Source organism: Rhinoraja longicauda, chromosome 17 (genome assembly GCF_053455715.1).
Source record: "Rhinoraja longicauda isolate Sanriku21f chromosome 17, sRhiLon1.1, whole genome shotgun sequence".
NCBI lineage: Eukaryota > Metazoa > Chordata > Chondrichthyes > Rajiformes > Arhynchobatidae > Rhinoraja > Rhinoraja longicauda.
Window position 1 is genome coordinate 34635621 of NC_135969.1, and position 26427 is coordinate 34662047.

The following is a 26427-nucleotide window of genomic DNA, read 5'->3' on the forward strand; positions in this document are numbered from 1 at the left end:
AATTTATTATTAATGTCATCTGGTAATGAACTAGAGGAGTTATGAACTACAAACATGTGTCGGCCATTTCAACACAAGTAATCAGCCATTCACATAATTATCTCATAAAACTTCTTCAAGGTCAGGGATATTTTTTTCTGGAAATTGACTATGGATACAGGTTTTCAGGAATATCTTTGCAGGTTTCGCCTCTTCTATGCAGTGAACGTGTACCACTTTGGGAGACGTTAATTATACTTGATTTACTAACTAGGCTGAACGCTGACCAGAATCATCAGTGAAGTAAATGCAATTGTGTACGTGTGTGTGTGTGTGTGTGCGTGTGTGTGTGTGTGTGTACGTGTGTGTGTGTGTGTGTGTGTGTGTGTGCGTGTGTGTGTGTGTGTGTGTGTGTGTGTGTGTGTGTGTGTGTGTGTGTGTGTGTACGTGTGTGTGCGATGAGTATTTGCAGGTTTAGGAGTGATAGCATTTTGGCAATCTCTCCACTTTTAAAAAGAAAGTTCTCATTCATCTACAAAATGAGATATATGCCATATGAATATTACATTCCTAATGATCCCAAGATGTTAATCTAAAGGACCTGATGGCTCACATCTGCTCAGTATCAGAAATCATGTATTTTTGCAAACATTTGGTGTTACACTAGTCGAGGTAAATCTCTGTTTCCACAAAGGTTTTCGATGCCACAGCTGGAGGGGGGGGGGGGGGGGGGGGGAGGGGGAGACTGACCAACGCAGTGTGGCTTTTCATCTGACTTCCACTTGTAGAGTTACGTATGACACAACATTTACTGAACAACGACTTTACCACCAGAGCAGGTGTCTCGTGATCAATATAGTAATCTTCTCTCTCCCTCGTGTGTTTCAGTCAATCATATCCAACTCAGGACGGATAAAATAGTGTGTCCTCCTGTTTGTTGGCCACATGTATCGGGAGACTTACCATGGTCCAAAAAGACACAGTAAGCCAGTAAATCATCAGCCAAATACATCTCAGCACAGTCACTCTGACTGCAGCAAAGGAAATCCGTGTAATGTATAACAGACCTGCAATAGGGAAACAACTATTGGATTGCAATATATAGTGAGGTGCTCTCCTTAATTCAGTGCCTTGATAAATGATCTATTCCTGATGAGTTCCTCATGGCATATTACATTTCAGCTATTCCCAAGTTCAAACTACAATTCTCTTTTGTTTTATTTTATTAGATTACAGCTTGACTGGAATCCAAAAAAGGGATGCAATTTCCACGGTCGGCTCGCTGCAACCCCTCGCAATTGAGCTTCACCTACACCTAGCGGCACGGGCGGCGCAGCGGTAGAGTTGCTGCCTTATAGCGCCATGGACACGGGCTCGATCCTGACTATGGTGGCACCCCATACGGAGTTTGCACATTCTCCCCGTGACTGCGTCGGGTTTCTCCGGGTGCTACTCCGGTTTCACCCCACACTCCAAAGACGCGGTGAATTGGCTTCTGCAAATTGTCCCTAAAAGTGTAGGATAGAACTCGTGTACGGGATGATTGATGGTCGGCTCGGACTCGTTGGGCTGAGGGGCCTGTTTCCACTCTGTATCACTAAATTGAACTAAACTAAACTAAACTAAACTAAACAAAACTAAACATACTTAAATTACACTGTGGGCCATGCCTTGCTGACTCTGGCCACTGGCTCCAAAAACAAGCTGGCTCTCGGCCATCCACATTGAAGTCTTGTGTGAGTCTGGGATTTACTGACAAATTTAGAAGGCTTAATCTGTTAGGTTGTCCCACTGTGAGAGTCCACGCCGAGTCCATTGGCAAGCCCACCGCTGCTTGGATTCTTTGCCAGGGAGGACCTGGCACAGAACCTGAGATGAGACTCCAATGATGTCCTTTGAGGTTTCTGGGCCTGCAGATTAGGACGAAAAGGCGAAGGTTACTCATAATTTTTATTCGCTTGCTTTAGTTTAACGTATTTAAATTTTGTTTATTTTTTAATTAACAAATTTATAATAACTTCATTATTAATTAAAGTTAAAGTACTTTTCAGATTATTTAGTTCAGTTTTAAGAGACCTTTAAAGACAAAGCGCACAACAGTCTTCGAGGGAAGAAAGAGCTCAGCTTCCTTGCTCGTCTTTTTGTCGAAGCCTATCAGGTATGTTCGTAAGTTCTAGGTGCAGATTTAGGCCATTCAGCCCATGAAGTCTACGCCGCCATTTAATCATGGCTGATCTATCTTTCACTCTCAACCCCATTCTCCTGCCTTCTCCCCATCACCCATGACACCCGTACGAATCGAGAATCTGTCAATTTCTGCCCTAAAAATATCCATTGAGTTGGCCAACACAGCCTTCTGTGGCGATGAATTCCACAGACTTGCCACCCTTTGACTAAATAAACTCCATCTCATTTCCATTCTAGAGGTACGTCCTTTAATTCTGTGGCTAAGGCCACTGGTCCTAGACTCTGTTTTGGGGTTTTGTGTTTTGGGTTTTGGGACGTGTGTGGGACTTCAGTGATTTGGGGCGGGACTTCGACACCAACTTGCCTGAGACCCGGTTGTCATCTGCAACTTGAGTTAGATACTCAAGAGCTTGCACGGTTTGTAAGGTCGACACTCCACATGCAGTAGAATGTGCAACTGCAATGGTAATACTGGGCAGTGAGCTGCATACAGCATTTGGACAGGTCAGGAGCCAGGAGTGTTTTATTGCCATATGTACTGAAACAGAGCAATGAACTTCTGCCTTGCAGCAGCACAGCAGGTTTTTAAACACAGTACACCATAAGACTGGAAGACCATAAGACATAGGAGCAGAATCAGGCCATTTGGCCCAGTGAGTCTGGTCCACCATTCAATCATGGTTGATCTATTTTTCCTCTCAACCCCACCCTCGTGTCTTCCTCCCATAAATCTTTGATGCCCTGACTAATCAAGAACTATCAGTCTCCACTTTAAAAACACCTTGTGACTTGGCAATGAATTCCACAGATACGTCACCCTCTGGCCAAAGAAGTTCCTCCTCATCTCCATTCTAAAGGTATGTCCTTTTAGTCTGAGATTGTGCCCTCCAAAGTTAGTTCATGTTGTGGAGAGTGTGTTGCCGAGCAGCTCTCTTATGTAGAACATAGAACCAGTACCGCACAGGAACTGACCCATCAGCCCACAGTGTCTGTGCTGAACATGATGTCAACACCAACTCTTATTAGCCTGCACATAATCCATCTTCCGCCATTCCCTGCATAACCATGTGCCTATCCAGAAGTCTTAAATGCCACCATCAGGTTGACCTGGGTTCGATCCTGGTGCTATCTATATAGTACTCTGTGGCTGCACAGATTTATCCCAGGTGTTTCAGTTTCTACCCACAACCCAAAGACGTGGTGGTTGGCAGATGAGTGGACTGAGTTCATAAGTTCATGTGATAGGAATCGAATTAGGCCATTCAGCCCATCAAGTCTACTCCGCCATTCAATCATGGCTGATGTAACACTCCCTCCCAACCCCATTCTCCTTCCCATAACCCCTGACACCCAAACTAATCCAGAATCCATCTATCTCTGCCTTAAAAATATCCACTGACTTGGCCTCCACAGCCTTCTGCGGCAATGGATTCCACAGATTTCCTGTACATCGCCTCTGACACAGGTGGGTGGTAGGAGAGCAGGGGAGAGCTGATGGGACTGTGAAAATGGGAATAGGTTGCATGGAGATTAACAGGAGGCTGATACAAACGCTCTGAGATTTGGCATAGTCTCAATGGGTTAAATGGCACCCTTCTATGCTGTGATAAATTGCTGAAATGTCTGGCACAACACGTTTGTGCAGAAAGATGGAGTCAAGCTAAATTCCTTCTTCAGCTCAGCACATTACCTCCTGCAGACTTAAAGAATCCTTGAAAGTACCAAATGCTTTTTCAATTGAAGCAACGCTCAGCAGAAATCAATCAGCATCCAACCTTTACAAAGTGCGAGTGAGCAGCTCTCCATGCTGTGTGCTTCTCTGTGTGATTTTGAGGTTGGCACAGCTGGTGGATGGAGCTCCATTTTGGCTTCATTGGATTCAAGTCACCATTGCATTTTGGTTGACGTAATAATCTGCCCACAAGGCAGATTGATAGGCACAAGCTGGAGTAACTCAGTGGGACAGGCAGCATCTTTGGAGAGAAGGAACAGGTGATGTTTCGGGTCGAGACCCTTCTTCAGTGCTCATCCACAGGGACCCGGTGTGTGTGTGTGTTCAGGATAAGCAACATGAAAACCTACAGGGCATCTGTTTAAATATTCCTCATCTGAAGAACAAGGGTATCAACCTGAAACGTCACCCATTCCTTCTCTCCAGAGATGCTGCCTGTCCCACTGAGTTACTCCAGCATTTTGCGTCTATCTTTGGTTTAAACCATTATCTGCAGTTCCTTCCTACACATACGGACATTGATGTTGTGCATATTAATCTAGGGTGGAATTGAGGTGGACCAACTTGTATTGCTACCTCTAGGGTGCTATCATGGCGCAGCGGTCGAGTTGCTGCCTTACAGCGCCTGAGACCCGGGTTCAATCCTGACTCGACTAGACTGGAGCGACTAGGTTTGTATACACTGGAATTTAGAAGGATGAGAGGAGATCTTATCGAAACGTATAAGATTATTAAGGGGTTGGACACGTTAGAGGCAGGAAACATGTTCCCAATGTTGGGGGAGTCCAGAACCAGGGGCCACAGTTTAAGAATAAGGGGTAGGCCATTTAGATCGGAGATGAGGAAAACCTTTTTCAGTCAGAGTGTTGTGAATCTGTGGAATTCTCTGCCTCAGAAGGCAGTGGAGGCTAATTCTCTGATTGCATTCAAGAGAGAACTAGATAGAGCTCTTAAGGATAGTGGAGTCAGGGGGTATGGGGAGAAGGCAGGAACGGTGTACTGATTGAGAATGATCAGCCATGATCACATTGAATGGCGGTGCTGGCTTGAAGGGCCGAATGGCCTACTCCTGCACCTATAGTCTATTGTCTATTGTCTATTGACTCCAGATACTATCTGTACGGTTTATATGTTCTTCCCGTGACCTGCGTGGGCTTTCTCCAGGCACACTCCAAAGACGTACAGGTTTGTAGGTTAATTGGCTTGGTAAAATTGTAAATTGTCCCGAGTGTTTGTAGGATAGTGTTAGTGTACGGGTGATTGCTGGTCGGCACGGACTCGGTGGACCAAAGGGCCTGTTTCAGCACCGTATCTCTAAACTGAACTGAGCCAAAAACTCTCAGTTCCAAGGGCATGGGCTCAATCCTGATCTGGTGACTAGTTTTTGCTGAGTTTGCATGTTCTCCCTCTGAGTTTTACATTTGAGTATAGTTTATTGTCAGGTGCACTGAGGTACAGTGAAAAGCTTGTGGTGTTTCTTTTTGTGATGATTGATCTCTATCTGCATTTCCTGCAGGTTCTTGGCTTTCCTGCTACATCCCGAAAGTAGTTTGGGATGTTATTTACCTTTGATTCTCCTTCTAATCCACATACCTTACAGCAGCTGCCAACTAACCTGCCAAACAGCACAAGCTTGACTAGTGGCTGATAGAGAGAGAATATATTCCTGAGATAGGGAGAAAACAATGGAGAGTGAAGACGGAACTAATGGGAAAATAAGGAACTGCAGGTGCTGGTTAATGCACAAAAGGACACAAAGTGCTGGAATAACTTTCGCAGGTCAGATAGCATCTCTTGAGAAGTTGGATAGATGACGTTTTGGTTCGAGATTCTTCTTCAGTCTAACTTAGGGTCCATAGATGTTGCCTGATGTGCTGAGTTGCACCACACTTTGTGTCCTTTTATGGAAATACAGTAACCTCCCGCAGTAATGGTTCATGGTGTCCGTTATTGCCGATTGTCCGCTATAACCGAGTGAGGGGGGTTAAGGTTTAACCCGAGGCTGGGAGGGAATAGATGCACCATTGGGGTAGATAAACCAGCGGGAATTCACAGGCCGGGGAGCCGCAGATCCACCAACCCCACACGCAGTTTGCCAGGGTCGGGCCCGGTAACCACGCCACCTTCAAGCCACTCGCTCTCTCTGCTCCCGAGACCGGGAGCTTGCCAGACAGCACCAGTTCGTTGTGTAACTGGAACAAGTGGTACAACGGGAGCTTTGGTCCACTATAGCTGAGATCTGCTATATAGAGGACCGTTATTGCGAGGGTTTTCTCCAATGGGATTTTTCTACTGGGAGCCAACTTGAACCTGCTAGGCCAAACAGTCTGATCTGTGTTGTTACAAGATGGATAAGAATCAGCTGACCAATATTGTGATAAGTCCACCTCAACAATCCTCATAAGTTTCCATTCTGGAAACAACTCTCCATGCCTGAACAACAAATGGTGCAGAGCCAGAGTTTGTGGCTCAGGTATCTGGATGAGGAATATTTAAGCTGATGCCCTGAAGGTTTTCATGTTGCTTATCCTGAGCACACACACACACTGAGTCCCTGTGGAGGATACCGCATTGGATCGGTGCCTAGTTAGAGCAATGTTGGATTTGAAGGTGCAATGTCGTGAGCTGTGAGGTGATCAGCAGTGAGGTGTGTGCCAAGTGCCTCCAGCGTTACTAGATGGAGCACTATTATTTTCTTCTTGGGAGAAGGAAAAAAACGGGCAAAAGTGAGAACATTTAAACAGGGTCCTGAATTTGCTGGTCTTTTTCTGTTATAAATCACACCTGCCTGCGGTGAATCTTTGTGTGCTGGTCCCAAAGGAGGATCTATTATCATCTGTTACAATCACGCTACTCATTTAAATCTCTTTTGTACCTTTAAATTTAGCACAATTTCTAGTTTAGTTTAGTTTAGAGATACAGCGCAGAAACAGGCCCTTCGGCCCACCGAATCCGCACCGACCAGCGATCCCCACACATTAACACTACCCTTCACACACCAGGGACAGATTTTTTACATTTGTAACCAAGCCAATTAACCTACAAACCTGTACGTCTTTGGAGGGTGGGAGGAAACCGAAGATCTCGGAGAAAACCCAAGAGCGTCATGGGGAGAACGTACAAACTCCGTACAGACAGCACCCTACAGTCGGGATCGAACTCGGGTCTTTGGCGCTGTAAGGCAGTAGCTTTACTGCGATGTCACTGTACCGCCTGTAGTTGTTATTCTGTACTCTGTATCTTTCCTTCTGCTCTACCTATCATACTTGAATTTGGCTAGATTGTATTTATGTATAATATTATCTGATTTGATTGGATAGTATGCAAAATGTAACTTTTCACATGTGACCATAATAACCATAAAACTAAAGTTAACGTGTAGGTAATTTTTGCGTGCAGAATCTGTTCAGAGGTTTGTCTTCATTAGGTTTCTCTCCTGACTGGATTATGTAAGGCATTTTGTTTGTCCACAAGGTATGCACTTTTAATCTTTCTATCTAAGGAAGGACATACTGTATTTCCCTAATAGATGGTGTAGCATAAATTATCTGTATTCATTCCTGAGTTGAGATGATTATGCCGTGAAAAGAGGTTAAGTATTTTGGTAGCACAATATTGAGGTTGTGCCTGGTTGAAGTCTCTGGAAATGATCGACAAGTTCATGGGGGTAAAGATAGCCACAAAATCCCGGAGTAACTCAGCGGATCAGGCAACATCTCGGAACAAAAAGGAATAGGTGACATTTCGGGTCGAAACATCTTCAGGCGAGAGCCCCCAGCAGTCTCTCATGCTGAAGGACACGAGGATCAGCTGGGAGTGTAGACTTGAGATAGAGTTATGGTCTCATTGAATGATGAGGTAAGCTTGAAGAAACGTCAAGACCTGCCCTGGTTCTATTTATTACACTCCTCCGCTGTTCATCTATTTTATCATTTCTAATCTCTCCGTTTTTCTGTAAATTGAAGCTGTTTAAAATTGGTAATTGAGCAAAGCTACATAAATAGTCTTCCAGAAGCCAGGGGAACATTTGGGCATAATGATTCCGAAGCAACTGTTAAACTTAATTCGGCACTATATCACTCCGACTCAACTTTGATATTGCAAGAAAATAAATTAACCTAAAATCATTGAGCTCTTCATCTTATTTTAATGGGATTTCCATTTGATTACAGCAGTAGGAGTTTACAGCTTAGTTCATTTGATTACAGACAACATCTGCCTCGTCGCTAAAGACCAAGGTTTATGTCTAAGGAAGCACAAATCACATGCATTGTTGACGTTAAATTGCAAAATTATTAAAAACACATTTTGATTTCAGCTTCTGATTCTCCTCCTTTCTCCATCCTACATAAGAACACAGTTAGTTAACTAATCAAGGAGTAAAATGGAGGCCCAAGAAACTGCAGATGCTGAAATCTTGAGCAAACTACAAAGTGCTGGAGGAATTCAGTGGGTCAGGCAGCATTTGGGGAGGAAGTGGACAGGAGGTGGTGTGGGTCAGGACCCTTCTTTAGATTAAGGAGTACACTGTTACATCCCTCGTGCCTGCTCTGTCTTTCAATCTGATGAAAGCTAATCTTTTACCTCAGCACTATTTCCCTGCACTGAACCTATCTATCTACATTGGTTCCCTTTAGATCTAAAATCCGCCTATCTCTACGCTGATTAAACTCAGTTATTGAGTTTTCACAACCCACTTGGATAAAGAATTCCAAATACCACACTTTGGCTGAAGAAATGTTTTATGGTCTCTGGCCTGACAGACCTATTTTTAGACTTTAAACTACAGCGAAACGATCGCCGGGCCTGCGTTTGGTTTCGTCGATGTAAAGAAGTTGACATCTAGAGCAGCGGATACAATAGATGAGGTTGGAGGAGGTGCAGGTGAACTTCTGACTCACCTGGAAAGACTGTTTGGGTCCTTGGATGGAGTTGAGGGGGGAGGTAAAGGGACAGGTGTTGCATCTCGTGCGGTTGCAGGGGAAAGTGCCCGGGGATGGGGCGGTTTGGGTAGGAAGGGACGAGTGGACCAATGAGTTACGGAGGGAACGGTCTCTGCGGAACGCAGAGAGGGGAGGGGATGGGAAGATGTGGCCAGTTGTGGGGCCCGTTGGAGGTGACGGAAATGTTGGAGGATGATTTGTTGGATACGCTGGCTGATGGGGTGGAAGGTGAGAACGAGGGGGATTCTGTCCTTGTTACAAATGGGGGGAGGGGGAACAAGAGCGGAGCTGCGGGATATAGAAGGGGCCCTAGTGAGAGCCTCATCTATAATGGAAGAAGTCTCATCTATAACTGAACTCTAGAGAGGCTGTCAGACCCGTTTAGTTACTCCAGCACTTGGTGTCTTATTTTGACTTATCCCTTAATTTGAAACTGTGACATCTGGTTTATGCAGGGAAAATATAAACCACCTCTGTTCTATCAAGGCTGTAGATGTCATCTGTGGTTCAGATGATAACATGTCTTATCCTTAGCTTGACAGTTATGAGTTTAAATCCCACTTCAGAGATGAGAATGAAAACCTTGGCTGACACTCAATTGCTTGATGTACTTTCGGAGGTGCTGCCTTTCTGATAAGGTGTTAAATTGGGGATATGATGCTCTTTCAAGTGGATGCACAAGAGCTCGTATCCCTTCTTGAAGAAAAGCAAAGTTGTTATCACTGGCTCTGTGACCATATCCCTCTGCAAATAGTTTGTAATGTGGCCAAATCTGGGAGCTTTCTGCGATGCTTACCTTGAGTACCCTGGGATGTAGACCATCAGGCCCTGGGGAGTTATCAGCCTTCAGTCCCATCAGTCTACTCAACACCATTTCCTGACTAATGTGAATTTCCTTCAGTTCCTCCATCACCCTAGGTGGCTCATGGGCTCATGTTGTGGTGTGTATTGATGGATGGATACACTGGCAACATTGATTTAACTTTGTGCAAGGATTTTGAAAGACTAGTAAATAATATTATGGTTTTCCATACTTTTGTGGCAATTATAAAACTGATTTATCGCTGCATCATCAAACAACATTTTGGCTGCACTTCACAGTTTGCACAATATTTCTTAACTTCATCAGTTTTGTGGACTGCCGGAATGCTAATCAGGTACAACATGCTGTGTAGGTTTGGCTGATTTTTCCAGCAATGTGGTTTATGTGTCTGAAATGCTTGTTCAACTGCCAACAATCTTGCTGCTTGCTGATCACGGGTACTGACCTCCCCACCATCGAAGGGATTTGCAGAAGTCACTTACCTCAAAAAGTCAGCCAGCATCATCAGAGGCCCACACCACCCTGGCCACACACTCACTTCACTCCTGCCAAAGGGAAGAAGGTACAGGAGCCTGAAAACTGTAAGGTCCAGGTTCAGGGACAGCTTCTTCCCTACAGCCATCAGACTAATAAACACCACAACCTCCAAATAAGCTATGAACTACTGTACATAGACTTAGTGGCATTGATTTTGTCCTTTTGCACTATTATTGTTTGTATAAATATTTTATATATATATATATATATATATATATATGTGTGTGTGTGTATATATATATATGTATATATATATATATAATAATAATAATAATAAGCATTTATTTTATATAGCGCCTTATCAGGTGCTCAAAGCGCTTTACAAAAACAATCATAACATAAAAACAAACAGACAAACTATCCTAACGGAAAAGCGGCGAATAAACAACGCCAGCGTCCTCTCACGTCAGGGTCCGGCAGTAGATAACAAAAAGCACAGGACACACAGATACAATTTTTACACAAACAGCCATCACAGTGATTGCTCTAGGCACACCCTCACTGTGATGGAAGGCAAAGAAAAGTCTTATCTCCTCCTCATTCTTCTCCCGTGGTGCCACGAGGTGATCGAGGCTCCCAACTTTTTGAAGCCCCCACCGGGCGATGGAAAGTCCCAGGGCCGAGCCGAGCAGGCCGATGAAGGTCCTGACCCCCCACTGGGTGATGGAAAGTCCCAGGGCCGAGCCGAGCAGGCCGATGAAAGTCCTGAGCCCCCACCGGGCGATGGAAAGTGCCGCAGCCAGGCCACGCAGGGCGATGAAGGGCCTACGAGCGGGTCGATCGTACCTCGCGCTTCGGGGCAGTCGAAGCTGCTACGGCTGGAGCTCCCAAAAACCGGTCGCCAGCCAGGGACCTGCGAACTCCCGATGTTGCGGTCTGCAGGGCCCACGGCCGAAGCCTCCGAGATGGTAAGTCCAGGCCCTGCGACCGGAGTCTTCAAGGTCGATCCCAGCTGGAGGCCGCCGACTCCACGATGTTAGGCCGTAGCGCGAACGGAGATACGACACGGTAAAGGTCGCATCTCCGTTGAGGAAGAGATTAGAAAAAAGGTTTCCCCCACCCCCCCACCACCCCCCCACATACACAGAGTTAAAAATAGAACAAAACGTACATTAAACGATGACAATAGACAAAAAAACAAAAAAAAAGACAGAGAGACTGCCGGTGAGCCGCAGCTGCAGAACACAGCCACGCCCAGATAATATATATATATATATTTACATACACACACACATGCACACACACACATATTTTAGTTTAGTTTAGAGATACAGCGTGGAAACAGACCCTTTGGCACACCGGGTCTGCGCCGACCAGCGATCCCCACATATTAACACTATCCTGTACACACTAGGGACAATTTTTACATTTGCCAAGCCAATTTATCTACATACCTGGACGTCTTTGAAGTGTGGGAGGAAACTGAAGATCTCAGGGCAAACCCACGCAGGTCACGGGGTGAACGTACAAACTCTGTACAGACTACAACTTCTTTCACTTATACTATAGTTTATATGTTTACATATCTGTTGTGCTGCTGCAAGTAAGAATTTCATTGTTCTGTTTGGGATATAGGACAATAAAACACTCCTGACTCTTGACCAGTATGATTATGCTGTGCTGAAGACCAGGATGTGAGTATAAACTCTGCCCTGATGGGTCATCCATCCGCTGCCCTGGTGCAACAAGGAAGAGGTGAACTTTACACAGAGCAATGGAGCGTATGATGGGAATTCCAGAAGAGTTTGACTTGGGTGCCTGGGGAAATCAGGCAGAGATATGAACAGCGGATGTCTTTTCTATCAAGCGATTGGATTCATTGTTAAATGGTGAAATCTCCTGGCCATTAACCTTGAGATTCTGGGTGATTTGTAATTTTTCAAGGGTGGCGCAGTTGGTAGAGTCGCTGTTTCACAGCGCCAGAGACCCAGCTTTGATGCTGACCTCTAGTGCTGGCTCAGTGGAGTTTGCACATTCTCACTGTGTCTGCATGGGTTTCCTCCAGGTGCTCCAGTTTCCTTCCACTTCCCAAAGATGTGCAAGTTTGTAGTTTAATGAGCCTCTGTCCCTGGTATGTCAGGAGTGGATGACAAAGTGTGATACCACAGAACTAGTGTGAATGGACAGTGGGCCGAAGGGCCTGTTTCCATGCTATATCTCTAAAGTAAACTTTTCAAATTCCACAACAAAAAGCATTAAGATTGTATATATTATAAGATGGATTGTTTCCAATATCCTCCGCTGTAGAAAAATAAAGACATTGAAAGCAGGGTTATGTTAGTATGGTTTGCTGCCTGGATTCTTAGAGCACCTTGTACTGGGGCCCACCAGGGAGAAGGCAATTCTGGATTTAGTGTTGTGTAATGAACCGGATTTGATTAGGGAACTCAATGTAAGGGTACTATTAGGAGGAAGAGACCATAATATGATAAGTTTTAATCTGCAATTTGAGAGGGAGAAGGTAAAACCAGAAGTGTCAGTATTGCAGTTGAACAAAGGGGACTATGGTGGCATGAGGGTGGAGCTGGCCAAAGATTCGAAGGGGAGTAAGAGGCGACTTTTAAAGATCAACAGAAGGTAACTAAGGGACCCACATTTGTCTTAACTATTTTTTTCCTCTTAACATACCTACAGAAGCTTTTACTATCCTCCTTTATATTCTTGGCTAGCTTACAATGCCTTCGTACTTCATCTTTTCTGCCCGTATTGTCATTTTAGTTACCTTCTGTTGATCTTTAAAAGTTTCCCAATCCTCTGGCTTCCCACTCATCTTTGCTATGTTATATGTCTTCTCTTTTATTTTTATACTGTCCTTGACTTCCCTTGTCAGCCACGGTCGCCTCTTACTCCCCTTAGAATCTCTCTTCCTCTTTGGAATGAAATGATCCTGCATCTTCTGGATTATTCCCAGAAATACCTGCCATTGCTGTTCCACCGTCATCCCTGCTAGGGTTCCATAGTCCCCTTTGTTCAACTGCAATACTGACACTTCTGGTTTTACCTTCTCCCTCTCGAATTGCAGATTAAAACATCATATTATGGTCACTTCCTCCTAATAGTTCCCTTACCTTGAGTTCCCTTATCAAATCCGGTTGATTACACAACACTAAATCCAGAATTGCCTTCTCCCTGGCAGGCTCAAGTACAAGCTACTCTTAGAATCCAGACAGCAAACCAAACTAACATAACTCTGCTTTCAATGTCTTTATTTTTCTACGGTGGAGGATAATGTTTTCTGAGGATCAGTGTGGTCTTAATAATTCAATCATGATAGCTAATTTTAAGTGTCATTTATACCTTCACTGAGTATCCATGCAAGTGTCTGAATAGAACTCTGCTAAATCAACACCATGTCACACATCAAAGCATTGTTCCTTGTTCTGCATATTTTCCGATTTTGTCGTGCAATTTATTGCCTGCAAGCATGTTGTCCTATAACACAGTAACAGCAAGGAATGCTGTAGAATACATATGAATTGTAGGTTGGGCGGCATGGTGGTGCAGTGGTAGAGTTGCTGCCTCACAACGCCAGAGACCCAGGTTCGATCCTGACTATGGGTGCTGTCTTTGCGGAGTTTGTAGGTTCTCCCCGTGACCTGTGTGGGTTTTCTCTGAGATCTCCGGTTTTCTCCAATGCTCCAAAGATGTAGAGGTTTGTTGGTTAATTAGCTTGATAGGAATGTAAAATTGTCCCTGGATTGTATAGGATAGTGTTAATTTGCGGGGATCGCTGGTCGGTGTGGTCTCGGTGGGCCGAAGGGCCTGTTTCCACGCAATACCTCTAAACTAAAAGGTAATGTATACAAAGTGAATCTAGATGAAACATTCAAATCATCAAATTATTATACTTAATATGTTTTTGGGGAATGGTGTGGTCTTGGCAATTAAGTCATGACCATTAATGTTGTACGTCACGGTCAATTATGTAAACTATCCGAATACAGCTGTTTCCATTTTTTAAAAATTATTTCATGCATGTGAGAACTGTTTTAATATTTAACTTTGTTCTGAGGATGAAAGCTGTGAAGCTTTGGACCTGTCATGTTATCTTAGCAACAATGTCACATAAACGTGATTATGAGATTAACCCCATAACCTTTCCCTTGCTATTGTCAGGAAAGTCTTCAACTATCTCATCACCCGCGAATATTCCAGCCTAATTTCTTCACTGATATTAAAATTCATAAGACAGCATTATTAAATTGCACCCTTTCCAGTTTCGATGACATTCCGTGGCTGTTTTGGATAATACTCTTCTTGGGAGCTGTGCCTGTCTGAATGAACATGCAGCATCTCAACTGGTAGCGATCTGCACATGCAGTGTTTAACGGACTACCTGCCAATGTTGTCTTGCTTTCCGCCAGAAGATGTAGACTTACGCTGAACGTTTGGATCCATGGATGCTGGCCGCTGTTCTTTACCAGAGAGCCAAGACACAGAACATCATTGGAGTCAAGAGTCAATTTAAGAGTGTTTTATTGTCATATGTCCCAGATAGAAAAATGAATTTCTTACTTGCTGCAGCACAGCAGAATATGTAAACATAGTGCACTGTAAACAATATAATGAACAAGAGAAAAAAAAGTTCAGTGTGTAAATATACACACACTCACAAGTACACACACGCACGCACACACACACACACACACACACACACACACACACACACACACACACACACACACACACACACACACACACACATATATATAGATATATATATATATACACATACATACACATACATGCACACATATGTACACTCAAAAAACAGACAATAATAGTGCAACAATAATAATAATAATAATTAGATCGTGATAGATTGGCCAACTTGTCCAAGAAGCCAAGAGGACAAGGGGGAGGGGAAGTCAACTGTCTGGAAGCATTTAGTTACTAAGTTCTTAAGTTGTAGGAGCAGAATGAAACAATTTGGCCCATCAAGTCTACTCCACCATTCAGTCATGGCTGATCTATCTTTCCCTCTCAACCCCATTCTCCTGCCATCTCCCCATAACCCCTAACACCCGTACTAATCAAGAATCTATCAATCTCTGCCTTAAAAATATCCATTGACCTGGTCTCAACAGCAGGCTGTGGCAATGAATTCCACAGATTCACCACCCTCTGACAAAAAGAAATTCCTCCTTATCTCCCTTCTAAAGGTAGGGCCATCGGTGACACTTTTCCCTCTATATAAGACTGAAGCGTGGCTTGATGCTATGAAATAGAGAGACAACTTCCACTAGTGGGAAAACATAGGTAACAGGGCATGGTTATAGAATTTTCATGAATGTATCAGCCAGGGCTCGGTGGACTGCTCCCTTGTCTCTGTTAGTCGGCTGTGAGTTCATGTCCCACTGCGGGGACTTGTAGACAAAGATCTGCACTAACGCTTCAGAGCGGCACTGAGAGATTGCTGCCCTGCTAGCAATGCAAACCGTCAAGATTAGATATCAGCTTTGTTGGGCAAGCATGAAAACATTTCTCGGAGTTCTTTCAAAGAAGAGCTAGGATTTATCCCCAGTGTGCTGCAATATTACGAGAGCACATTGTTTGGTTATTACTACAGAGCTGCGGGTGGGTGACTGCCGGTGAGACCACCTGCTGCTCTGCAGACAATCCTACTGTTGATGCGCCTCAGATGTACTTCGGTGGCTGCCAAGTGTTTTGGGATGTCATGAGTGTATGAAAGACACAATAGGCATGATAACCTTTTTTCCCCTCATTAATGCATGTAACATGAAATACAATTGCAACATAGATACAGAGAAAATGGTGAAAATACAGCTGGCAGAGCTGCAACCTTACCATGCCAGAGACCCGGGTGGGATCCTGAGCTCGGGTGCTGTCTGTATGGAGTTTGCACATTCCCACTGTGACTGCGTGTGTTTTTCTCTGGGTGCTCCAGTTTCATCTATATACTAAAACTCTCGTTTGTTTGTTTGTTTGTTCCTGAACTACAGCCAAAACGGTACACGATAGTGCAACAATTTTAGGCCCACCTTACTCACCGTCGTCCCTTTGGTGCTAATGGAAGAAGTTTCATTGAAATCAGTGTTATATTTTAAAAGTTATTCACATTTTTAAGTTTAAATCTATCTCCTAGGGAGAGCGGAGGGAGGGAGGGAGGATAAGGGGGGTTGAGGGGGATGTAGTGAGGGGGAAAAGGAATGGGGGAGGGGAAGGGGAGGGGGAGGGGGAGGGGGAAGTGGGAGGGGAGGGGGAGGGGGAGAGAGGGGGAGAAGGGGGGGAGGGAGGGTGGGAGGGGAGGGGGCGGGGGAGGGGAGGGGGAAGTGGAGGGGAAGGGGAGGGAGGGAGGGAGGGGGATGGGGAGGGGAGGAGGGATGGGGGAGGGAGGGGGGAGGAGGGAGGGAGGAGGGGAGGGGGGAGAGGGGAGGGGGAGGGGGGGAGGGAGAGGGGAGGGGGAGTGGGGGAGGAGAGGGTGCTGCACCAATGCAGGAGAAGTTTGGGCCCAACGAGTCCACTTAGTCCAGTAGAACAAAACCAAGAGCAATACAGCGTAGGAACCCACCATGAGTGTGCTGCACACGATGCCTAGCACAATTGATCTCATCTGCCTGCACATGATCCATATCCCTCTATTCTCTGCATTTCCATGTGCATATTGAAAAGCCTGTTAAACACCACGATCATACCTGCTTCCACCACCACACCTTGCAATACGTTCCAGATGCCCATCACTCTCCGTGTAATACAAATGGCCCCACCTATCTCCATTAAACTTTCCCCTTCTCACCTTATAGCTAAGCCCTCTAAAGTTGGACATTTTGTTTGGTTTATAGGTTTATTGGCTTCTGTAAATTGCCCCTAGATTGTAGGATGCAAAAATGGGATAACATTGAACTAGTGCAAACCAGGTGATCGATGGTCGGCGTGGACTCGATGGGCCAAAGGGCCTGTTTCCAGGCTGTATCTCCAAACTAAACATGTTGAGGGATATTCAGGGGAAAATTATTAAGCGCTTGAGCAAAGCTCAAACTGCTGGAGGAACTCAGCCGGTCAGGCAGCATCTGTGGATTAATTGAAAGTTACAGCATAGAAACGGGCCCTTTGGCCCACCATGACCACTCTGACCACCGATTACCCATTAAGGAATGGACAGGTGACATTTCGGGTCAGGACCCCTCTTCAGACTCGACCCGAAACGTCACCCATTCCTTCTTTCCAGAAATGCTGCCTGTCCCTCTGAGTTACTCCAGCATTTTGTGTCTACCTTCAGTGTAAACCAGGATCTGCAGTTCCTTCCTCCAGCATCTGCAGTTCCTTGTGTCTCTATTAAATGCTTGAAGCAGAGAGGAATTTAAGGATGGGTTGACAGGTAGAAGAAGCATTGGTGCTGCGATTTCTATCTGAAATTTGTCCCGAGTTTGCCCAATCCAACCGCAAAGGCGTCTCATTATTCACAATGTTTTCTCATCATCGGTGGAATATATACGAGCAATGGGCAGAGCCCAGACCATCACACAAACCAACATCCCTTCCATTGACTCCATCTACACTCCACGCTGCCTTGGCAAGGCCAGCAGCATAATCAATGACGAGTTTCACCCTGGACACCGTTCACCCCTCTCCCACCAGGCAAGAGGTACAGAAGTGTGAAAATGCACACCTCCAGATTCAGGGGCAGTTTCTTCCCAGCTGTCAACAGGCAACTGAATCATCAACAACTCGAGAGCGGTCCTGAACTACTGTCTACCTCATTGGAGACACTCAGCTTATCTTAAATCGGACTTTACTGGACTATATCTTGCGTTAAACATTATTCACCTTATCCTGTATCTGTACACGATATACAGATGATTGTAATCATTTATAGACTTTCCGCTGATTGGATACAACACAACAAAATGCTTCTCACTGTACACCTGGAACACCTGACAATAAACAAAACTAAACTAAACTAAACTAAACTAAACTACATTAGAATGATTTATTCACAAAATGCTGGAGTAACTCAGCAGGTCAGGCAGCATCTCGGGAGAGAAGGAATGGGTGACGTTTCGGGTCGAGACCCTTCTTCAGTCTGAAGACCTGCTGAGTTACTCCAGCATTTTGTGAATAAATCGATTTGTACCAGCATCTGCAGTTATTTTCTTATACATTAGAATGATATTCCAATATCTTTTTTCCCCATTTGTTGGGCTTTTGTCTAGTTTTGCACATATATCGAGTCTATTTATTTATTTATCTATTTATTTATTTATTTATTTATTTATTTATTTATTTATTTATTTATTTATTTATTTATCTATCTATCTATCTATCTATCTATCTATCTATCTATCTATCTATCTATTTATCTATCTATCTATCTATTTATTTATTTATTTATTTAGCTATTTATGTATTTATTTATTCATTTATTTATTTATTTATTTATTTATTTATTTATCTATTTATTTATTTATTTATTTATCTATTTATCTGTTCATTTATTTATTTATTTATTTATTTATCCATCTGTTTATTTATTTATTTATTTATTGATCTATCTGTCTATTTATTTATTTATTTATTTATTTATTTGTTTATCTGCCTATTTATTTATTTATCTATTTATTTATTTATTTATCTATATATCTATTTATCTATCTATCTATTTATTTATTTATTTATTTATTTATTTATTCATTCATTTATTTATTTATTTATTTATTTATTTATTTATTTATCTATCTATTTATTTATTTATTTATTTATTTATCTATTTATTTATTTGTTTATTTATTTATCTGTCTTTCTTAATCTATTTATTTATCCATTTATTTATCTATTTATTTATTTATCTATTTATTTATCTATCTATCTATCTATCTATCTATCTATCTATCTATCTATCTATCTATCTATCTATCTATCTATCTATCTATCTATCTATCTATCTATCTATCTATCTATCTATCTATCTATCTATCTAGTTATTTATTTATTTATCTATCTATCTATTTATCTATTTATTTATCTTATTTATCCGCCTATTTATTTATCTATTTATCTATCCACTTATTTATCTATTTATCTATTTATTTATTTATTTTTGTTTGTTTATTATGTTAGCTATGAGTTTACAGACCTGTTATGTGGCTGCAAGTAGGGATTTCATTGTCCTGTTTCGGTAAGTACGGCAATTAAACACTCTTGTCTCTCTCTCAACCATGGAGTATATCATGCAGTACAAATCTGATGCATAATCGCACCCATGCTCTGGCTGCTGGTTGTTACTTCATACCTTTGATGAAGGAGATACTGGTTAAACTGTAGACAGGCACAATGTGCTGGAGTAGTAACTCAACGGGTCAGGCGGCATCTCTGGAGAAAAGGAATAGGTGTCGTTTCGTGTCAGGACCCCTCTTCTCACTCTTCAGCCTTGTTCCTGGGTTTGCAGTTCTTTCTCTCCTCACCCCTGACACTGATAACTCTCTCTCCCCTTGCACCCCATCCTGACACCTCTTTCCCACACTCCTAATCGTGGTTGTAACCTGTTTGTGCCAGTCCTCTCCCCCCCCCCCCCTCCCCCCAACCGCTGATTCTCAAAGACCTCTCCTTCGATCCGGACTGCCCTCTCCTTTGCTCCTGAATCTGACAGCTCTTTCTTGTCTCAATCGTGTTTCTCGTATCCCTGTCCCTTTTAACTGTGAGGGCTCTCTTCTCTCTCCAAAGATGCTGCTTGAACTGTTGAACGTCACTGGCATTTTCTGCTTTAATCTCTATCTCGCCACCCTCCGCTGATCCTGACAGCTCCCATTCCAAACGGATTGCAGAATGAAGTCACGGGCTTTCTTGTTAATAGTTTGTTCTCATCCAGCATTTGTCCTCTTTGTCGTGTTATGACGGATCAAATTCAGATGGCTCCGTTGCCTGCTACATGAAGACACCACAACTGCACACCTGCCATTTGCACTGCGCGCACTAACACATCATCTGGATGCTGACGGCTTGGAATCCTTTTTGAATTCACGACATCTCCTGGTTGTCAAGCAATACCCTGGAGATGGCATGTCAACACAGTGGCACCGTGAATTACCAGTCTCTGTCTCGAATGTCTGCTCTCTGGTAAGAGGGAATAAGGTGCAGGTGACTGGAATGTCAATGAGTTCCAGGTCTAAGGCAGACACAAAATGCTGGAGTTACTCAGCGGGACAGGCAGCATCTCTGGATGGGAGGAATGGGTGACGTTTCAGGTCGTGACCCTTCATCAGGTCTAGTTTAGTTTAGAGATGCAGCACGGAAACAGGACCTTCGGCCCACTGAGTCCGCACCGACCGGCGATCTCCGTGCATTAACACGACCCTACACACACTAGGGACAATCTTACATTTATACCAAGCCAATTAACCTACAAACCTGCATGCCTTGGGAGTGTGGAAGGAAACTGATCTCGGAGAAAACCCACGCAGGTCATGGGGAGAATGTACAAACACCGTACAGACAGGATCGAACCCGGGTCTCTGGTGCTGTAAGGAGGCAACTCTACTGTTGCCCCACCGTGCCGCCCTGGAGATGGAAGGAGATGGAGCAGCTCAGTGGGGATGCATTTATGACCACTGTCTCCCATTAACAGTGCACCCATTAACTTGGGATGTGCTTTTGGCTGGAATCACTATGTTTATGATAGACACCACTTAAATATGCAAGGCTTAGAATGATACAAATCTACAGCAGGCAAATGGGATCAGTGTAGATGGCCAAAAAGGTCGTAAGGACATGATGGGCCAAATGGCCCAACTTTGAGGCTATGTAGTACCCAAAAACCTATTGAATTTCATGAGTAAAAGACATAAGGTGAAATCCATGTAGATACAAGACACTGCAAGTGCTGGATTCGCTTGGGCAGTTTACAGCCCAGTGGCATGAATTTTGATTTCTCTAACTTCAAGTAACCTTGGCATTCCCTCTCTCTCCATCCCTCCACCACCCAAGTATGCATATCTTTGCATATCTTTCATTCATTGTTCTTTACCTCTCTTCGTCATCACTTATATCTCTCGTTTCCATTTTCCCTGAGTAGTCTGAAGAAGGGTATCGACCCGAAACATCACCCATTTCTTCTCTCCAGAGATGCTGCCTGTCCCGCTGAGTTATTTCAGCTTTTAGTGTCTATCTTCAGTTTAAACCACCATCTACAGTTCCTTCGTACTCACTTTGTGTGTGTGTGTGTGTGTGTGTGTGTGTGTGTGTGTGTGTGTGTGTGTGTGTGTGTGTGTGTGTGTGTGTGTGTGTGTGTGCTTGCATGCGCGTGCATGCGTGTGTGTGTGTATGTGTGTGTGTGTGTGTTGTATGCATCAAATATATAAATGTCATTAGCTGTTAAGAACTTCTCAGGGCACAGAAATTGTCACAGGCTCTGTATTAATTCAAGTCCTTTTTTTCTATAAGATTAATTCCTCACTTCTGAGGATTTATCCAGTTAAAAGTAAAGCAGTTATGACAAAGGGTAAAAATAAGTTGCGATCCTTATTATATCCGATGACAGAATTTGAATGAAAATCTTACGGTGATTATCTTTTGAAGGATACAAGTGGAATAGTTTGCATAATCAAACCGAACACCCATGAGGAATGTTGGAGCAGTATCTTAAATGAGAAGTTAAATGATTTCTGCTGATAGTGACTGACATTTTTGTATAGTAGACATGTATGTATAAAGGTGTCTTCTGCCTGTAACTTCTTAGCAGCTGAATGAGACATCTTAAGATTTGAAAACTCATTGTATTTTGAATTCAGACTTTCAAAAGCAATCAATTTCACACATTTTTAACTGTCGCGAATTACTTTCCTGTTTAATGTTGCTGGAACCCATTATAGTGTTCTGCCTTAGCTGTTCAAAGTACTGACCATTCTGCATTGAAAACAAAGACACAAAGTGCTGGAGTAACTCAACAGGACAGGCAGCATCCCAGGGTCAGACAACATTTCAGGGTCGGTCACTTCTTTAGACTGAGAAGATTCAGAACAGTCTCCACCTGAAACGTTGTCTACCCATATTCTCCAGGGATGCTGCCTGACCCTGCAGAGTTTAGTTCAGTTTAGGTTTAGTTCAGAGATACAGCGTGGAAACCGGCCCTTCAGCCCACCGAGTCCGCACCGACCAGTGATCCTCGCACATTAACACTATCCTACAGACACGACGGACAATTTACACATATAGCAAGCCAATTAACCTACACACCTGCACGTCTTTGGAGTTTGGGAGAACTTGGACCCCTGTACAATGACAATAAAGATATATTGTAAAACCCACACGGTCACGGGGAGAACATACAAACGGTACAGACAGCGCCCGTAGTCGGGATCGAACCCGGGTCTCTGGCACTGCAAGTGCTGTAAGGCAGCAACTCTACCGCTGTGCCACTGTGACTGGCCTAAAAGTTACTCCAACACTTTGTGTTGTTTTTTGTAAACCAGTGTCTGCATTTAAAACAATTTACTTCTGTATGCAAGGAAGGACATGCTACTTTCTAAGGTGCATACTTGATGGACCTTAACATTTTTACCACAAGAAAGATTTTCTTCGTTGAAAGCACACCACGCGACCTGAAACGTCACTTACCCATGTTCTCCTAAGATGCTGCCTGACCTGCAGAGTTACTCCAGCACTTTGTGTAACTTCTCCAGAGATACTGCCTGATCTGCCAAGTTACTCGTGGGTTGTTTTTAAATGTGCTATACAAATAAAATTGACTTGACTTGACTCTGGCATTTTATGCCCTTTTGTGCATTAACCAGCATCTGCAGTTCCTCGTTTCAAATTTTCAATTTACTTGTTACAAGATTTTTAAACTTTGAATTGTATCTTATTGGCAATTTCTTGCAAAGCACCTGGTTTTGAAAAGAATAACCATTATAATATGTATTAATATGGTTGATTATATTCTAATCATTTATTGACTATTTGTGTAATTTGTAATATTCACAAATATATCCAATTTTAAAAGAATTGGTGATAAATGTTTGGTTGCATATTGCAAGCCTGTTTGGTTAGTTTGTCCTACTTTGGAGCAAAACTATCCATAATAACTAGAAGATAGACACAAAATGCTGGAGTAACTCAGTGGGACAGGCAGCATCTCTGGAGAGAAGGAATGGGTGACGTTTCTGGCCGAGACCATTCTTCAGACAGAAGATGGGTCTGAAGAAGGGTCTCGACCCGAAACGTCACCCATTCCTTCTCTCCAGAGATGTTGCCTGTCCCGCTGAGTTACTCCAGCATTCTTCGATTTAAATCAGCATCTGCACTTCTTTCCTATCCATAATAACTCATCAGTGAGCCATAAAATACAGCAGTGAATTATGCTTGTGCTTTGGTGATAACCTCAAATTGTAATTTCATAGTTTGAGATGTGCTCTGAGTGGAAAATCAAACTCTGGTAATTGAGGTGGTGATTTATTTTTCAAACCTAACTGATACGAATGCCAGTGAAATGAAAATATCTGAAGCGAATACTGCTGCATGGATTTAAATAAATATTAGATGTCACGATTATGAATTAGCTAACGAGATTCCCCCATTAGCCATAGGCTGCCACCCAAAGCCTGGTCTAAACGTGATATTAGGGGATGCTTGTTAATAGATTTTCTCACCAGCCGTTCAACAAGAAGGGATTTACAATAAAGATAGACACAAGAAGCTGGAGCGATTCAGGGGTTCAGGCAGCATCTCTGGGGAAAAGGGATAGTTGACGTTTCGGGTCGAGACCTTTCTTCAAATGAAGATAGACACAAACAGCTGGAGTGACTCAATGGGTCAGGCAGCATCTCTGGCGGAAAGGAACAGGTGACGTTTCGGGTTTTGAAGAAGGGTCTCGACCCGAAACATCACCTGGTCCTTTTCTCCAGAGATACTGCTTCACCGGCTGAGTTACTCAAGCTTTTTGTGTCTGTCTTCGGTGTAAACCAGCATCTGCAGTTCCTCCCTTCACAGAGATTTACACCCGCTGATTGCATTTATTTTGATACAGATAACCTCAAACAGGTTCCAGATCCCAGTTCACGAGACCCAAAGCTTAGTTTTTGGTGTGGCGCTCGTTTACGCCTTAAGACGGCTTAGTACGGGTGTCAGGGGTCATGGGGAGAAGGCAGGAGAATGGGGTTCGGAGGAAGAGATAGATCAGCCACGATTGAACGGCGGAGTAGACTTGATGGGCCGAATGGCCTAATTCTACTTTTATCACTTATGAACATGAACTTGTGACCGGTGGCTCGGCAGCACAGAAGGAGTGCCATCTGGTTGTTTGGCCTTTTAGCACGAGAACATTTTACAACATGACGATTTTATCTTCCTATCGGAGTGCTACATACTGACATGAACCAAGTGCATTAACTGAAGTATCTGTGCGCTCATCTATCTTCATGTGGTGTAGACTGGATTGCAAGTGCTGGCTGTATCGTAGCATCAACGCCGTACAGTAATACAGAGGGAAGAAGAACCTTTGCTGCCAGTTGTTAATTGTGTTCAGCTGCGGCCTGACATAAAGGTGCATCCTTGTAATTTATGTGGCATACGGCCTTTAATGAGCGACTGCTGAACCAAGATTAAATAGTTTGTCTGGCCACAATTTACAGGCTCTGCGTAAATCACAACTTTCGTCCCTGCATTCCTTCTGAGAACGGCTTCTCCTAAAGTTAAGTGCAGACATTAGGGATAGTTCAGCGACAACAGAGAGTTTTCTTTTGAGCAGCGGAGATTGGATAGACCTTGCAGTTAATTTGCGTAAAGAGAAACTTAGTTAAGCATAGTTAATTATGTACATGTAACACAAGGGATTTTATTTGGTTAATTGTGATAATGATTCACTTGTAAGAAGTGCCTTATGTTGGCAATTTATTCAAATTGTGTAAGTAATTGGCGTAGTGGGTACGTTTAGATGACACATAGGTCATTGGTGAGAATGGTCTCTTGAGTATGTTCTGCTGGTGTTGCTAATCAGGCTGGATGAATAAAATATAAAGCAGATGATGGTAATGTTCAAATGGGAATGGAGGGAAGACAAGCAGAACATGAAAAACTGGTGTAAGCCATTTTAGCAGGTGTAGCTTTGCACTTTGCAGAGAGCATACATCTATTATTCAGCTTGTATATCCTCTAGTGGTTGCAAGACTGTTCCCTGACGCCAAGGAAAATGCAAAGCACATGTACACATGCTGCACTGTTCAGTGGACAGTGGCTAATAGAGACCTACAGTACAGGAACATTTGCAGAGCTGGTGGAAATCTCTGATACACACAGAATGCTGGAGTAACTCAGCGGGTCAGGCAGCGTCTCTGGAGAGAAGGAATGGGTGATGTGTTGGGTTGAGACCCTTCTTCAGAATGCAAGTCACGGGAAAGGGAAATAAGGGACATAGACGATGATGTAGAGAGATATAGAACAATGAATCAACGATATGCAAAAAAAGTAACGATGATAAAGGAAACCGGTCATTGTTAGCTTTTTGTTGGGTGGAAACGAGACATGGGGGGGGGGGGGGGGGATAGAGAAAGAGGGAACGTTGGGGCTACCTGAAGTTAGAGAAATCAATATTTAACCACTGGGCTGTAAGCTGCCCAAGCGAAATCTCTGCATATTCTCAGAATTTGCTGAAGTCTCCAACAAGGCATTACCTTTGAAGCCTCTGGGCCTGCATTTGCTGGAGGTTTATAAGGATGAGAAAGGATCCCATTGAAACCCACTGAATGATGAAAGGACTATAAAGAGAGGATGTGGAGAGAGTGTTTCCAGTAGTGGGAGAGTCTAGGACCAGAGGGTACAGCCTCAGAATAAAATACCTACCTTTAGAATGGAGATGAGAAGGAATTTCTTTAGCCAATGTGCGGTGAATCTGTGGGATGCTTTGCCTCAGATGGCGTTGGAGGCCAAGTCTTTGGGTATTTTTGAAGTGGAGATTGATAGGTTCGTGATTAGTAAGGGCATCAAAGGTTACAGGGTTACGGCAGGAGAATGGAGTTGGGAGGGAAAAATAGATCAGCCATGATCTGATCGGCAGACTTGATCGGCCAAATGGCCTAATTCTGTTTCTACGTCTTATGGTCTAAATGCGTAGGAAGCAACAGCAGATGCTGGTCTACACTTAAGAAGGACAAAAACGCTGGAGTAACTCAATGGGCCAGGCAGCATCACTGGAGAAAAGGAACAGGTGATGCTTCTGGTCGAGATGCTTCTTCAGCCTGAAGAACGTGAAACGTCACCTATTCCTTTTCTCCAGAGAT